At 38.5% G+C, this 15,084-nt stretch overlaps 1 protein-coding gene and 1 pseudogene across 1 annotated transcript in view; both read right to left on the bottom strand.

The window, feature by feature from the left end:
• Nucleotides 1-15,084, bottom strand: part of B3gat2 (beta-1,3-glucuronyltransferase 2) — a 389,891-nt gene that overhangs the window by 204,962 nt on the left and 169,845 nt on the right. The gene's annotated exons all lie outside the window — the stretch shown is intronic.
• Nucleotides 8,235-8,650, bottom strand: LOC116897735 (annotated as a pseudogene).

The raw sequence follows: 15,084 nt of genomic DNA, 5'->3' as shown, positions 1-15,084 counted from the left end.
GCATCTGCCACTAAGCTATATCCCCAACCCCAACAATTAGATATTGTTCTAATCAATATCTTTTCAGAGATACTGACCATAAAGTATGCCCTTATACAGCAAGCTCTTAGAATGTTAAAATACTTAATGTGTATATTAAATTTTATCTGTACATATTTACTCAAATATATAACCTTAGCATACTAGCATGCCTTAGTCATTTAAACAAAAGACATTCTATTGCCTGAAGTATATTAGAGAAGCATTTTATTTCTTCAGATCCCCAAGTGCAAATAAAAAGTATTGCTTCATGTAGGTCTGGTTAAAAAATATATATATATATAAAAACAGGGATTTCAGCATGTGAGTTCAAGAAAGTATCTGGACAAACTGGTTCATCTCAGTTACGGACACTGTTGAAGTACTAGCTGAACAGCTCAGCTTGGATTAACCTTTCTAGATTTGCCTCAGGCTAAAGAAACCTTCTTCAAGACAATGTACTATATTCTTCTGAAAGAAACAGTTACTGTTGATTGAACTTGCACTTTCTGCCAGGGATGCAGATTGCTCTGGGCAAGGACGGCTCTGCTGGAAGTAGGTATAGTCTGACACTGCATGTGCTCTCACCCTCACTGCTTCTTACTGAGATAAATTAACAAGAAAGACATCAGGATAATCCAGATCAAAGCTGGTACTGGTTTGTAGCTTTTCAAAGCTTAGTGAAAAATAGGAAATTACATATATTATTATTAACAAATATTTATTAACTGCGAGCCACTTCTGAGGTATAGAAATGTGGTAGGGAAAATGCTTGCTGTGTATTCTGTGTATTTATGTGAAATATCCAGCTTTATTCCGTGATAATTTTGCCTTTTTCAGTTCAGCCAAATGAATTTTAATGAATTTTAGTATTTCAGAATGCTGATTTCACTGTCTATGAAACACTTCTAGACAAAGTATTCCCTTCCTCATCTGTAAGACGAGTGACTGTGACATGGCCGACTCATATAAGAACACATGCGTGAGTGGTCAGTGTTCCCTTGATGTATTTTATATGTGTGTCACATGTCTTCGTTGAAGAGATACTGTTAACCAGCTATATAAAAGTTGCATGCTATTTACTGTCTGTTATATAAATGTAAATATCTTAATTATTCAAGTAAACTTAATTACTTTAAAACTTTGTTTAAATTTATAGCTTTATGTTCACATTATATTTGAATAATTTAACAATGCTGTATACACTTTAAAAGGATATGAGTAAAGGTCGATGTTCTATTGGAAAAATAAAAGCTTTTATCAATTTATTGTAAGTCTGTTTAAAACTTAATAAAAATAAGTGCTTTGCCTATTTTACTCATCTATGAATTGCTTCATTGTCTTAATACGTTAATGTTATGTCTAATGATCTCTTTCTATAAAACTAATTTGACTTAGACTTTCCAGTTTGAATATACTTAAACTCTTCATTTTGAAACTACAGAAAGCAGGTTATTAAATTACAGTACTAGTCATTGAAATGTTATAAAATAAGTTACCTCTATATAAGCACCAAAAAAAAAAAAAAAAAGAAGAAGAAGAAGAAGAAAAGTTGGCATGTTTTGATACCACAGAAAAAGGTGAACATAGGGCAGACTGATTCACGTGGTCATAAGGAGACCGTCAACTCTGGGAGGTATTAAAGACAACTGCTAGCTGTCATCTGGGATGCCTCAAGAGGTTTCCATAGCCACCTAACATATATGGCCTTTGGCCTTTGATGTGCCTCGGTGGGTTAAGGCTTCTGACACCAAGCCTGATGTTTAGTCCCTAAGATCTACATATTGAAAGGCGGGAACCACCTCCCATAAGTTGTCCTCTGACAGCCATATGGTGCCGATGTGTGCATACACAGTAGAACACACACACACACACACACAGTAAATATATGTAATAAAAAATTAAATATCAGCCTTCCACCACCATGTTAAGTTTTTGAAGTGAGATTTCCTTAAAGATGGGGATATAAATAGATTGTACATTTAGTGTTATCGTTTTTACATTTTAGGGTAATTATTGTTGATATTTTTAAAATTTTTTTGGGGGGAGGAGAATGCTTTTACTTTTAAAATTTTCATTCATTAAGGAAAAATTTCTTTAGTTTCAAACTCTTAATTTTTTTAATCCTATACTTAACCAAAAGAAAAAAAAATCTTGACCCCTTTATAGATCAAATTCTTGCTGTTAACATGCTTCACAGAATACTCCCCTGGAGACAGTATAGCTCCATGTATTGTGATGTTAGAGTAGCTGAGAAATGCCACTCAAAATGCTTTGGACAGTGCCATCCAACAATACATTATTTCAGCCCACATCAAAGTGGTATCAAGATGCACAGCCTTACAGATAATCTGATTCCAGAAAAACTGGAACTATTAACTATCTGTAGTGTACTCCTGGGTCACTATAGGTCTGAAAAAGACATCTAAAAATAATTAAACTAAAGATTAAAAATTAACTGAGTAGAATATGTGCCTTTAGGGTGATTACAAACATCTTGTTGACTTTTTCAAAGGCTTTGTTACTAAAATGTCAGCTGTAGGGGTTGTTATTTTTTTGTGTTAATTTTTAATAGTGACCTCAGGCTAAGGGGCAGGGAGAGGAAAGGACAGATTTTGTTTTTAAAAACACAAACTCCCTTATGTGCTGGTTTCCATGATACAGGAAGGCAACCTAAGGTTTATAAGGTAAACCCAGGTATTATGTAGTTTGATCATGCCTAGCACTTGAGAGTCTGACAACACTCAGGACTTGGCAGTGTCCTTCAGTTCTTTAAAAGCTGTTGTTTCCTAAACAGCACTCAACAGCTTTCAACAGTAGGCATAGATGCACCTTTAAAAGTACCTTCAGTGGATGACAAGGAAACTCCCAGACACAGCAGGTCATCTTCTGATCATGCAAACTTGTGGTTATGACAGCATGAATGGGAACTGTAAATTCAAGTCACCAAATCCCAGCATAGAGTGGGGAGTTGACCGTGAAATTTTAACCTCAGACATGGAGCACGGTAAATTCTCACTAAGAGTGCATGTAGTCCCTAGTAAGTCAATCACACTTCAGTGTAGGCCGATATTGTTAGATGTGGGGGGAGCACAGTGGATAAGGAAGTAGGGTGGTTGGATGGACCTGGGGAGAGTTGTAGGCTTGGGCGTGGTAAATAAGATCGAAATACATTGACATTCTTGAACTAATAGGATTTCTTTAAAACCTCATTTAGTTTTAAGATAGGTTTAATGCAGTTGCAAGACACTCATGTATATGCATAGAGAGACCAGATGCCGCCTCTGGAAGGTATGTTTAGTTGCAGTTGCATCACAGTCTGAATTTATGCTGGGATGTATCATCCCAACCCATTCCACGATTTTATGTTTGACTGAGTCATGGCATCTGCCACATTGATGTTTATATATATAATTATATACATAATAAGGGCTGCAGGTAACTGCTCTTGACCCCATCAAGGCTTCTGGAATGTGACATGTCCTCTGACTAGTGGTTAGAGTAATGACTGTTAATGTCATAGTAGAGTCAGGTTTGCTTCAACTGACTTGACCTTCAAATTTTAAATCATGGGGCTAGAGAGATGGCTTATACTGGTGAAGCATTTGCTTCACAAGCATGAAGACCTGAGTTCAAATTCCCAGAACCTAGGTAAAACCAGATGCAGTAGTCAGTATCTATAATCCCTGTGTTCCTGTGTTAAGAGAAGGGGGCAGAGGCAAGGCTCACCAGCAGATCATGTGGGATGGCCTGATTACAGCAGTCAGTAAGAGACCCTATCTGAAACAAAATGGAATCTGATGACTGACAGTCAATGTCGTCCTCTTAAATGAACATACATGCATATGCATACACATGTACCCACTCCACAATCTAATCAGATTCTGATAAGGATACAGGTACTGATCAGATAGTTTTAGGGACAGGGACCTCAATTCTTGCCTTTGGCCAGAGCCAAGTTAGTATTCATAAAGAATTTGATATGATTCACTGTAGCAAATATTTAGCAATAACCCCAGAAGTTTCCTTCCCCAAACTAGAAACTTACTGAAGGTGGAAATCTACTTCTGTTTGAATATGATTACCCAGAAATACATCATTGTGTGAATATGCCACCATTCATGTCCAACGGATCCTAATTTGGAAACAGTAGGAATATTGTTCCTATAAGTATTATTCTCAGTGTTTGGGGGTGTAGAGAACATTGTACAAGTTTCTCTATGACAACAGTTGACTTACGTACAAGTTAAATAATTTTAAAAGGTCAAATGTGGAATATTATTATCTGGAAAGGAAGAGAAACCTTCCCCGTATTAGAGTTGTAAAAATACACAGGAGCCTGTAAGGATAGAGGAGTAGACTGCATCCTGGAATTAAAAATATGAGGACAAGTAGGAGTTTAGGACATTTACAGAGGAAATTAAGTCACATGTAAGATTCTTACCACAACATAGACTTTAACAAATACTTGAAGTAATAATCCCCAAAAGAAGACAGTTTTTTAATATGGTATTTTTATTTACATTTCAAATGTGATCCTCTCTCCCGGTTTCTAGTCCATAAACCCCCTATTCCATTTCCCCTCCCCCTGCTTCTATGAGGGTTCCCCCTCACTCTCCCCCCAACATTCCCCTACAGTGGTGGGGAGGGGATCCAGCCTTGGCAGGACCAAGGGTTTCTCCCATTGGTGCCCAACAAGGCCATCCTCTGCTACATATGCAGCTGGAGCCATGGGTCTGTCCATGTGTATTCTTTGGGTAGTAGTTTAGTCCCTGGAACCTCTGGTTGGTTAGCATTGTCATTCTTATGGAGGTTGCAAGCCCCTTCACCTCCTTCAAACCATAAAAGAAGACATTCTAATAGCTATTGAATGTTTAAAACTCTGCAATAGAAATTTTGCAGGTCTCAAGGCAGTGTCTATTGACTGGGGTTAAATCTTCAAGAGACAGATCATTGTCTTCTCAGTCACGAAATTTAAAATCTAGGTTGGCATACCATATTTGAACTTTGTTTTAAAAAAATGAACTGTGCCAATGAGTCCACAATTCTATTGATTAACTATTCTTTATGCTTTTGATCAAGATTATGAATCTAGTCAGAATCAATGAGGAAAATAGCTCTGGTTTTTATGAAACCTTATTGGAAAGTAAGTTTTAAAATGTTAATATCTGCTATGAAAAGAAAGGCATATCTGTCACGCTAAACAAATGTTCGCCTGTGTAGTCATGAAGCTGGTAATCAAACGTGAGGCCTCACAAGGGAAGCAAGCTACATCCCTAACCCAACCAAATACTAGTTTGGACTCAATGATTTGAAAGAACTGAAGTTACCCAAAGATGTTCTTATCCTAATTTAAACTGAGGTAAATTACCACAATGTCACTGGGATTGGTCCCTTTCCCTTTAGCCTTCTGTAAGAGGTAGGAGCCCTTCGTCTATAGCCACCCACAAGGCAGAAACAGACCACAGTTGTTTTCTTTTAAATATATTATTTTTTTTTTTTTTTTAAAAAAAAGTGGGCTGGAGAGATAGCTCAGTGGTTAAGAACACCAACTGCTCTTCCAGAGGTCCTGAGTACAAATCCTAGCAACCACGGTGGCTCACAACCATCTGTAATGAGATCTGATCCCCTCTTCTGATGTCTGAAGACAGCTACAGTGTCTTACAGCACAGTCTTAAGACAGCACCAGACTTACATAGAATAAATAAATAAATCCTAAAAAAAAGTCTTGCAAGTACATCACACACCCAAATTAACCAGTCTATATCTCTTCATGATCTTACACAGAACTGGCATTTAAGATGGAAGATGTGAGATTTCACATTATATTTCACACTTTTCACTATTGTATGTATTGTATGGGCTTAGCCACCACCCACAGTAAAAGGTTCATAGCAAAATCAGAGCTGGAGGGACCATTAGCTTTTTGTCTCCATTCATAATTTGCATCATTACTTGTATTCATTACTTCCTTTTACCTTATATTTTGCTTTTATTGTTTTGCTTTCAATTTTTTTTACTCATGTATTTTATTTTTTTCTTTTATTATTTTAAACTGAAAATAGATATTTTTTCATACATCATGTTCTGGGTATGGTTTTCCCTCCCTTAAATCTTCCCATATCCCCTTGACTACAATTGTCTTAAGTTAATGATACTTCTGGGAGATAGGATAGCCCAGAAAGTGATGGCAAAGTCAAGTTGTTTCAGCTGCTAATTTTATGGCAATGTTGTATTTTCTCCTTCCCTGGTATCCAGGATAGGGAGAGGTGTGCATCCATGGGAGATAAAAGTGCAACAGGGAGTGTCAATAGTAATCAATGTCTCTTCAAGGCTGTGTTAAAGTGGAGGCATGCTCAGTGACTCCACAGTCCACCGCTTGTATAGAGATTAAATAATGGGGAATTCAATAGTTATCGAGCTCATTTAAATAAAAACAAGTCCCACAATTCAGGTGAATAATAATAATAATAATAATAATAATAATAATATACTAAAATACATCCACCTTTGTGTTGGCTAAACATAGTTTTATTAAAAACCAGAAACTCAACAGGTAAAGACAAGCATAGGTAAGAAAGTCCTAAGACCCTACAAAGGCCAATCAATTGAATCACACAGAATAATTCACTAGAATAGTAAAAGTGTAATCTTGAGTCCCAAGAACAAAAAATGGCCTGTTTAATGCAGTGTGGGAGCACTGAAGTGGATCCATTCCTTCCATCACACCCAGAATAAGCAAGCTGAGCAAAGGCTCCTACAGTATATAGCACCAAGAAACCATTACTCTTTATCAAGATCTACAATTACATAAAAGGACCTAAAGAAATCTTATGGGGATATGGACAGACTTGAACCAACAGCTTGAACAAACAACTAAAAAATATGTTTCATAATCATATGGAAAGATTAGCAATTTTAGTCACCCCAAAGTAAATGATGAAAACCACAAGGAAAGTCTTCTTTCCACCCAGCAAGCTGGAAAGAAAAAAATCCAAAAGCCTTTAAGTGAGGTAGAGAAACAGCTCCGTGGCCAGGAGACATGGGAAAGGTATCTACGGAGAGGAAATTGTCAGTCTCTAACCCAATACATCCCACTGTACGACCTCACTTGGGAAGATAGCAACATCCAGCAAATGTCATGAATCCCAGATAGGGAACCAACCATAGACCAAAGAAATAATTTTGCCTAAGTCTATGGTGAACCACTTGCCTCATGAGTCTTTTACTTTCCTACAAGGGAAAGTTAGTAGGGTCAATCTTGTAAGGGTCTTATACGGGTAATCCTACTACTGCTCTGGTTTCAAGGTGGCAATGGCCATGTGGTACCTAAAGGATAGAGTTCCACATCTCAACACACAAATCTCTGAACTTGAACACATTTTCCAGTATCATGATAGGAAAATACCTTTGTACAAAATTATTCATAAGATAATATTTGTGATTGTCAAGCAAATGGAATACTATGCAGCTCTTGAGCAGAATACTAAAGAACTCTGTGTAAGGATATGGAATGATTTACAAGATGTATAAGTTGAAAAATTGGGGAAGGCATTCATGGTATATTAATTGTAGCATATAAAGTAAAAATTCTAAACACAATGGCTTAACATACCTAAAAGAAACACAAGAAACATGAATCAGAGGACAATCCACAGTTAGCTATTTGTGAGGAATGGGGAAATTGGACAAAAAGAATACAGGATGAAGGGACTCTGACTATACTACATCATATAGTTTGTTTTGAAAACATTAATATTCTATGTATTCCAGAAATAAAATCAGTTAAACAAAGGAGGGATTACAATTGAAAAGCATATCCCTAGTTGCTTTTCCAATGAATAGTAGATCACAAGACAAAGGGAAATGGAAGAAAGTAAGAAATGATTTCTAGACAACATTTATCTCTATATCCTTATTCTTGGGAGAAAGGTTTATCATAGTGGCTTGTGCGAAGTCATTTTTTCGTTTTTATATATTTGCTCTATCCATCCTCTTTCTTTTTTCTTTCTTCTCTTTTCTTTCTTTTTTCTTTCTACCTCCTTCCTTCCTTCCTACCTACCTACTACCTACCTACCTACCTACCTACCTACCTACCTACCTACCTACCTACCTACCTATCTATCTCTGAATATGAAAAACAAAGAGACCGACCGGCTTCAACAAGGTGAGGCAGTGTGCACTGACTCGTCAAAATTGTCCTCTGACCTCCACATTCATGCTGTGACCCTTGAGCCCTTTTGGAAGTCCCACTCTCTGTAGTCCAACGGACACAACCTGTCTCGTTTTGGGCCACGGAGAGGTGCAGTGGATATGAAAAGCAAGGTTACAGACTCCCCAAGCAAGCGTACACTCTTCGGAAGTGGCTGACACCTGGTTGGCCTGACATTCGATACAAAGATCCATAAAGTGGTTCCTGCAGATGGCACAGTTATCAACCACAATATCCCAGGCGCAGAGGGCCACTGCATTCTACTTTTAACTTCAAAGCTCTTCTTGGCTGCACCGCTGTTGGTGCCTCTGGGGACATCCACACCCATCGCTGCCGCCATTTTGGAAACACACGGTCAGTCCGTGCGAAATCGTTCTTACCGTCTTGTAAAGACGTTCTGTTGGTGTACTTACGTGTGCAGTCTCCTCTTCTCTCCTTAAAGGGACAAAAGCAAAGACCAGAATCGTAATGAGCAAGCCTAGCAACTAGACTTTGATTCCTAGTGAAAGAAATGCGGATATCTAGAAATAAGATTCCACAACTCAAAACAGCTTATAAAAAATTGTCTGGCCTATAACTCCTAACATTGGCATTGTCTTTATATCCCAGAAGCCAGCCACAATGACTAAAATTTATTTTAAACCAATACACGAAAACGGTCCATATTAGTGAGGTATGTTATGACGTGATCATGTCTTTATTGTATCATGTTTAAATCTACCTGCTCATAAAAACAAGTTTTCAACGCTTTCCTCGAGCTTATGTGGACCCTCGATATATTACGGAACTTCCGTTGTCATTTGCTTGTTTCCTGTTTAGTGGCAAAATGATCTTGAAAGGCCATGAAAAAGTAGGATTTTAAAATACTCATGATGACAGCTCTCCTAATATTCAGTTGGCTCTGCATTTCCACTCCTGAGTGTGTACGTCATCTATTCCAAACCTGAATGTTGTCGTGGTTAGTTTGGGAACTTGATGGAATTTAGAGTCACCACAAAAACAAACCTCTGGGCATGGCCATGAGGGACTTTCTACGTTGGGCTAATTGAGATTGGAAAAGCTTCCAACTCTAGGAAGCACCTCCAGCTGCTGACGTCCTAGACTGGATAAAAAGGAAGGAGCGGCTTCGCCTCTCTCTGCTTCCTGGTTGGGCACAAAGTTAGCAGCTGCCTCAGGCTCCTGCCCCTGTGCCTTCCAAACCACAGTGGGTCCTACCCTCAAACTTTGAACTAAAACACAGCCCTGCAGCCTTGTATTACTTTTGTCAATATTTTGTCTTAGTAACAGTCAACGTAACTAATAGAAAAGTTTTGCTAGAACACAAGATGTCAGAGACCTCACAGCAGGATAAGTTACCCATCTTAGAGAAAACGCTCAGCGTGGCTCGCTGGAAAATTCAAGATGATCTAGGCTGTGGATGTGCTGAGAATTACCTTCCAAGTTGAAAACAGAACTGACATACTATTCTAGATTGCTTTTTGTGGCTGTGATAAATAGTGACTAAAAACAGCTTTGGAAGGGCAGGGTGTATTTCAACATAGACTTAGGGCACATTCTGTTCCCAAGGGAAGCCAGGGCAGAACCCCGGGCAGGAACTGAAAGAGGAAACCGTAGAGGGGTTTCGCTTACTAACTGGTTTTCTGGCTCGTGCCCTACTTTCATATGCAGCTCTGTCTAGGACAGTGCCATCCACAGTGGGCAGGCCTTACTTTAGCAAACGTCCATCTCTCAGGGGCGTAGGCCAATCTGATCTAGGCAGCTCTTCAATTGATACTCACTCTTCTAGGTGACTAGGTTGTGTCACAATAAAAACTACACAAGACAAGAAAATGTGTCAGAAGAACTGTTAGAGTGTATCCTTCTGTGGTCTTCCAGCTACCCTCCTGACATTTTTATTACCAGTGGGATTTGAGTGAGGACTATAGTTTAGATCAGCAGCAATGACCTGGTCTCTGAGTATCCTGCCTGTAGGGAAGTTACTGTTACTCAGATTCACAGCCATGCAAGACCTGTGGCCCTGAGACCTTTACGTGGGGCTAAACTCTGGTCCAGGTGCATTGAACTTTGGAACAAAAGCCCAGAGCAGTTACCCAGCAGCTAGGCAGCAATGCCTCTCCCCTAGAGGAGAATCACTGGGGCAGGAGAGAGGACCTAACAACATTTCCCCCCAGGCTTGAGCACTGTTTAAAGTAAAGGCCTAGAGCACCAAGGTGAATTTTGAGTTGTGCAGTTTTGTTAGTGTGAACTCCCTGATCTCCGGGAGGCACTTCCTGCCTCTGCTGTGCATTGCTAAGCCATTCCCTCTCCTGTGAACCTTCATGGCTGCTTCTGCAAGTGTAACTGGTGCAAGGAATTATAAGATCGAGGCTCTCTCACAGCAGGCCGGTCAGGTGCACTTTGTCACTACCGGTTCTAATGTGTTTGCTTTAACCTTTCCTGGATACGGTGAAAACAGACTCAGCTGAGCAGGGGGATATAGGTTTTCTTCTCCCCATCCCTAAGCTGCCTCTGACTGTACTTTTCAAGTGGATTGTGAAAGAAAGGGACTAAAAGCAAAGGGTGCAAAAGACAAATAGACAGATGCCATTCCTATTGTCAACCCCTGAAGTTTCAGGAACAGACTGAAAGTTCAGTCTAGGTCTATGAAATATTAGGAGACGCCAGAAAGGCCAGTCGCCAAGATTTGTCTCTTTGTGCAAGAACTAAAATGCTCCTAACAGCTAGGGAGAAAAAAAAAAACATTTTAAAGGCCTGGCAATGATACGAGTTCTATGGGAAGGAGTGAGAAGGAGAAAATGCCCCTGAATTAATTAGATTTATGAGTCTTCTGCAAGACTGTTTTCTCCTTCTGATCCTGGACCTTTAAGTGTTGGCTGGCAGAAATTTAAAGACCAGGAAATATTTATTCACTTCCCACAAGATGATGCTAATACAGTGCGGAGTAAAGAAATCTGAGATAACTTGGGATCCTTTAGAAAGGGAGATTATATTATTGGTAATACTAATAATAGTAATAATAATAAACAACTTTACAATAAAGCAATGTGTAACCTTGTAAGACTATTCCAAGTTATTCAGAATGTCAATCGCATGACATCCTTTTGAAATTAATTTTATTTTATTTTTTGGAGATTGTAATATAACTACATTATTTCCCTTCTTCTCTCTAAACTCTGCTATACACTCACCCTTGCTGCCTTCTTTAAAATTCATGGCCTTGGGCTGGAGAGATGGATGGCTCAGTGGTTAAGATCACTGACTGCCCTTCTAGAAGTCCTGAGTTCAATTCCCAGCAACTACATGGGTGGTGGCTCACAACCATCTGTAATGGGATCCGATGCCCTTGTCTGGTGTGTCTGACGACAGCTACAGTGTACTCATATAAATATTATAATAAATCTTAAAAATTAATGGCCTTTTCCCCATTGTTATATACATAATATCTCTATATGTATATGCATATATGTATGTTCCTAAACATTTCAGTACAGCCTGCTCAGTCTGGATAATGTTGCGTGTACGTGTTTTCAGGGATGACCAGTTGGAAGTGGAGAGACAGTGTGCTGGCATGCTCTTCCCTGGAAGACTATTGCTCCCATTCTTGGCATTCCTCAACTTTCTGTAGTTCTTTGAACCAAATGACATTGTAAAGAAAAAAATTTCAATACATTTAATGAATTTTACTGAGAAAATCTTAATTGGCCTTTCACAATTTGTCTTCAGAAATTTAAGTTGGAAATACTTGTTTTTTTTTTTTTATTTTTAAAGTAAATTAAGGAGCATGGGAAGAAAATAGGTCACATAAGGTGAATTGAAATGTATGCTAAAAGTTGAAAGTGCATACACTGTAATGTACATTTTGAAAATAAAATACGTGATTGAGCATCACTAAGGCAAATAGTTGGGTTTTATTTAGTGATCAAATGGTAAGAGGTGTGAATTCCGTGAAGAATTTGAGTTAGAACTTTCCTTTATCAGGAACGTCCACGTGTATCAAAAATAAGTTTATTGCTTTTATTTCTCCTTTCCCCCCCAAATTTGACAAAATTTATTGTGATTTTAGTAAAAGCATTCGTCTCAGTCGTCTCTCCCCTCATCTTGACCTCAGGTTAATTTGTTACTTGAGTCAAGTAAAGACTGTAGGAGAGCTGCTATTTCTACAAACAGTAAAACAGGCAAAGGCACGCTTGCATTGTTTTCATTAAATCAACTAAAATGTATTGAACAAAGTTTTAGGACTATCCTTAGGCCGCTTCTTGGACATCATTACACTAAAAAAAAAAATGCCTAAGAAATAATCCAATAAAACTCACTGAAGCCGCCTCCAAAGTTAACATTGTAATTTTTGGAAATTTTATCGTTTCTTTTGCCTGTGACTATTAAAGATGCAGTTAGCTGTCGCACTGAAAAAGCCCATAGACAATCCAAAAGTACAGATGCTCTGCAGTGCGCACATCTGAGAGAATATGCACGAGACTCATAACGGAAGTGAAGCTGTGAGCACTTCCTCTCCTAACTTCCCTCCCACATTACCTCAACCGTCTGGCTCCCAGCAACAGCCCTGCGGAGATGGAGATGGGGTGCTGGCCTGAGAAGACAGTGTCACAGGAATATTGACCGAAAGTAAATTTGGATAGAATTAAAATGGATCTTTTCCTGTGGCCATTTCGTTTTGTTTTGGGGTTGTTATATATACCAGTTCTGCACGGCCGTTAGTGGGTACAGACGCCTGGCTCTTTAAAAGGAATTCTTCTGTGAATTACTGAGTAGTATAACCAGCCCTAGTCACCTTAATGGCCCTCATCTCCGCTGGGGATTCTTCAAAGGACTCTGTTTGCTACCAAAGTAAATCAGTAGTTCGAATGTTTCTTTTAGTTTTTATTCTAGTCCCTATATGCATTTCCATGAGAACTTCAGGCAAATTAGAAGGGAACTGTTTCTTTTAAAGTACAAAGCACCCCAAAATGTCAGTGTGCATACTGCTTACTGACTCATTTTTGAAAGGTTTAAATACTCACCTTCCCAAAAAAGAAAAAAATGGTATAAGATTGTATAAAGACAGATGAGACAACGCATGTTCTTTGACCCTTGAAGCATTTAAGCTACTAACTTATTAGACCTAATTTGAATTGGAATCACAAGATTTCCCATTTGTGAAACTCCATGGCTTATTTTAAGTATATAAATACTGACTGGTGGGTTCGAAAGCACATTCTGATGACTGAAGTAGGGCAGAAATGCTTCTTCAAATACGTTCTAGTTCTATTTATCGCTTTTATTTCGAAAGCGTTACCAGATATTTGGATGTAATGACCGAAAACAAACAGTAGAGGGCGCTTTGGTTCTCTAAGAAAACAAAGTGTTGCAAAATGTTTTGTAAATCTGCAAAATAAAGGATTTGGAGTATTCGGGAAGCTAAAACAAAAATGTTTAAAAAAAAATTCTCCGCTTGCTGAAGACAAAGCAAAGCTCTCTGGAGCTAACTGAAGCATCTTTGTTTAGCCAGCCTATAAGGAAACTGGCTACTCCGCGGAAGAAAAATCAGAACTTTCCTGTGGGCTACGAATTGAGGCTCCATCATATCAAGAATATTTCATTTAAGTAAATAGACAGAAAACTCATGTTTCAAATCGCCTCACATGTTAAATGTTTCTGATTCAAATCCACATTAGTTGTTTTGTTTTGCTGCAATAAAATGCTAACCAAAAACGACTTGGGAGTGGAAGGGTTTGTTTGGTTTGTAATTACAGTGCACCATCAAGGGAAACCGAGGCAGGGGCTCCAGACAGGAGCTTGAAGCAGAAGCCACAGGATGCTTACTGCCTTGCTCCTCTGACCTGTTGGGCTACCTTTATGTCACAGCCTTGGCCTGCCTGCCTAGGAATGCCATCTCGAATACTAGACAGAGACCTTCTTCATCACTTAGCAAACAATCAAGGAAATGTCCCACAGGCCAATTCGGTAGATTCCCTATTCTTTTAAGATTCCCTCCTTGGAATGTAGGCTTACCTACATTTGTGTGAAGCTGAGAAAACTAACTGATGTATTCACATTATCTCGGATTTCTAGACATAACTTACATGTTCTAACTGCATAAGAAGTAGTGGTAAGTAACTGCATGTTTCTTCTACATTGGTTTGACACTCCTAACAGTTGGCCCATGAATTATGAAATATTTATTTTCCTCTAGAGTCATCTTTATTACCACCCTCGTCATTCTGGTCATAAGTCATTTTGTGGCACAACGGCTTCCTTGCACTACCTTCAAATCTACTCTAGTTTTATATACACACAGGCAACACTGTAAAGGGATTCCTCAAATCGCATTTATATATTTGTGCATAAATATGTGACAATAGTAATTAAAGAAAAGTAAGGCCATGAATTTGAGAGGGAGAGGGAGTAAGGAGGATATATGGGAAGAATGGGAGGGAAGTTAAAACAATATAATTGTATTTTAACTTAAAAATTAAAGTTGAAAATGAAAATGTGAGAGAGAACACGCCAAGTAAGATAATATTCAATTACATCTAAATTATATAGGTCCATGTGCTAATGAACTTGGGAAAATCATTACAATTTCCTGGACCTCAGTTTTAACATTCCTAAATGAATTTCTGTATTTATTATGAACTCTACAATAATGTCATCCATTCTTACTCTGAATAGTTTTCTAGCAAATTCCATGATTTATGTCCTAGTTCTTAGCAGATTTATGAAGACCCTGATTCTAGTGGGTTGAAAGATCCACTTGAATTTTGAGAAAAAGACATGGAGCTAATGCTAAAACGTACATCTTACTCAAAGTGAGCATCCACTTAGGAGGCCTGGGGCCCTTCAGAAATCAATCAGCA

The sequence above is a fragment of the Rattus rattus genome, chromosome 4 (assembly GCF_011064425.1).
Source record: "Rattus rattus isolate New Zealand chromosome 4, Rrattus_CSIRO_v1, whole genome shotgun sequence".
NCBI classification, from domain to species: Eukaryota; Metazoa; Chordata; class Mammalia; order Rodentia; family Muridae; genus Rattus; species Rattus rattus.
This window is presented reverse-complemented; position numbering and strand designations above follow the sequence as displayed.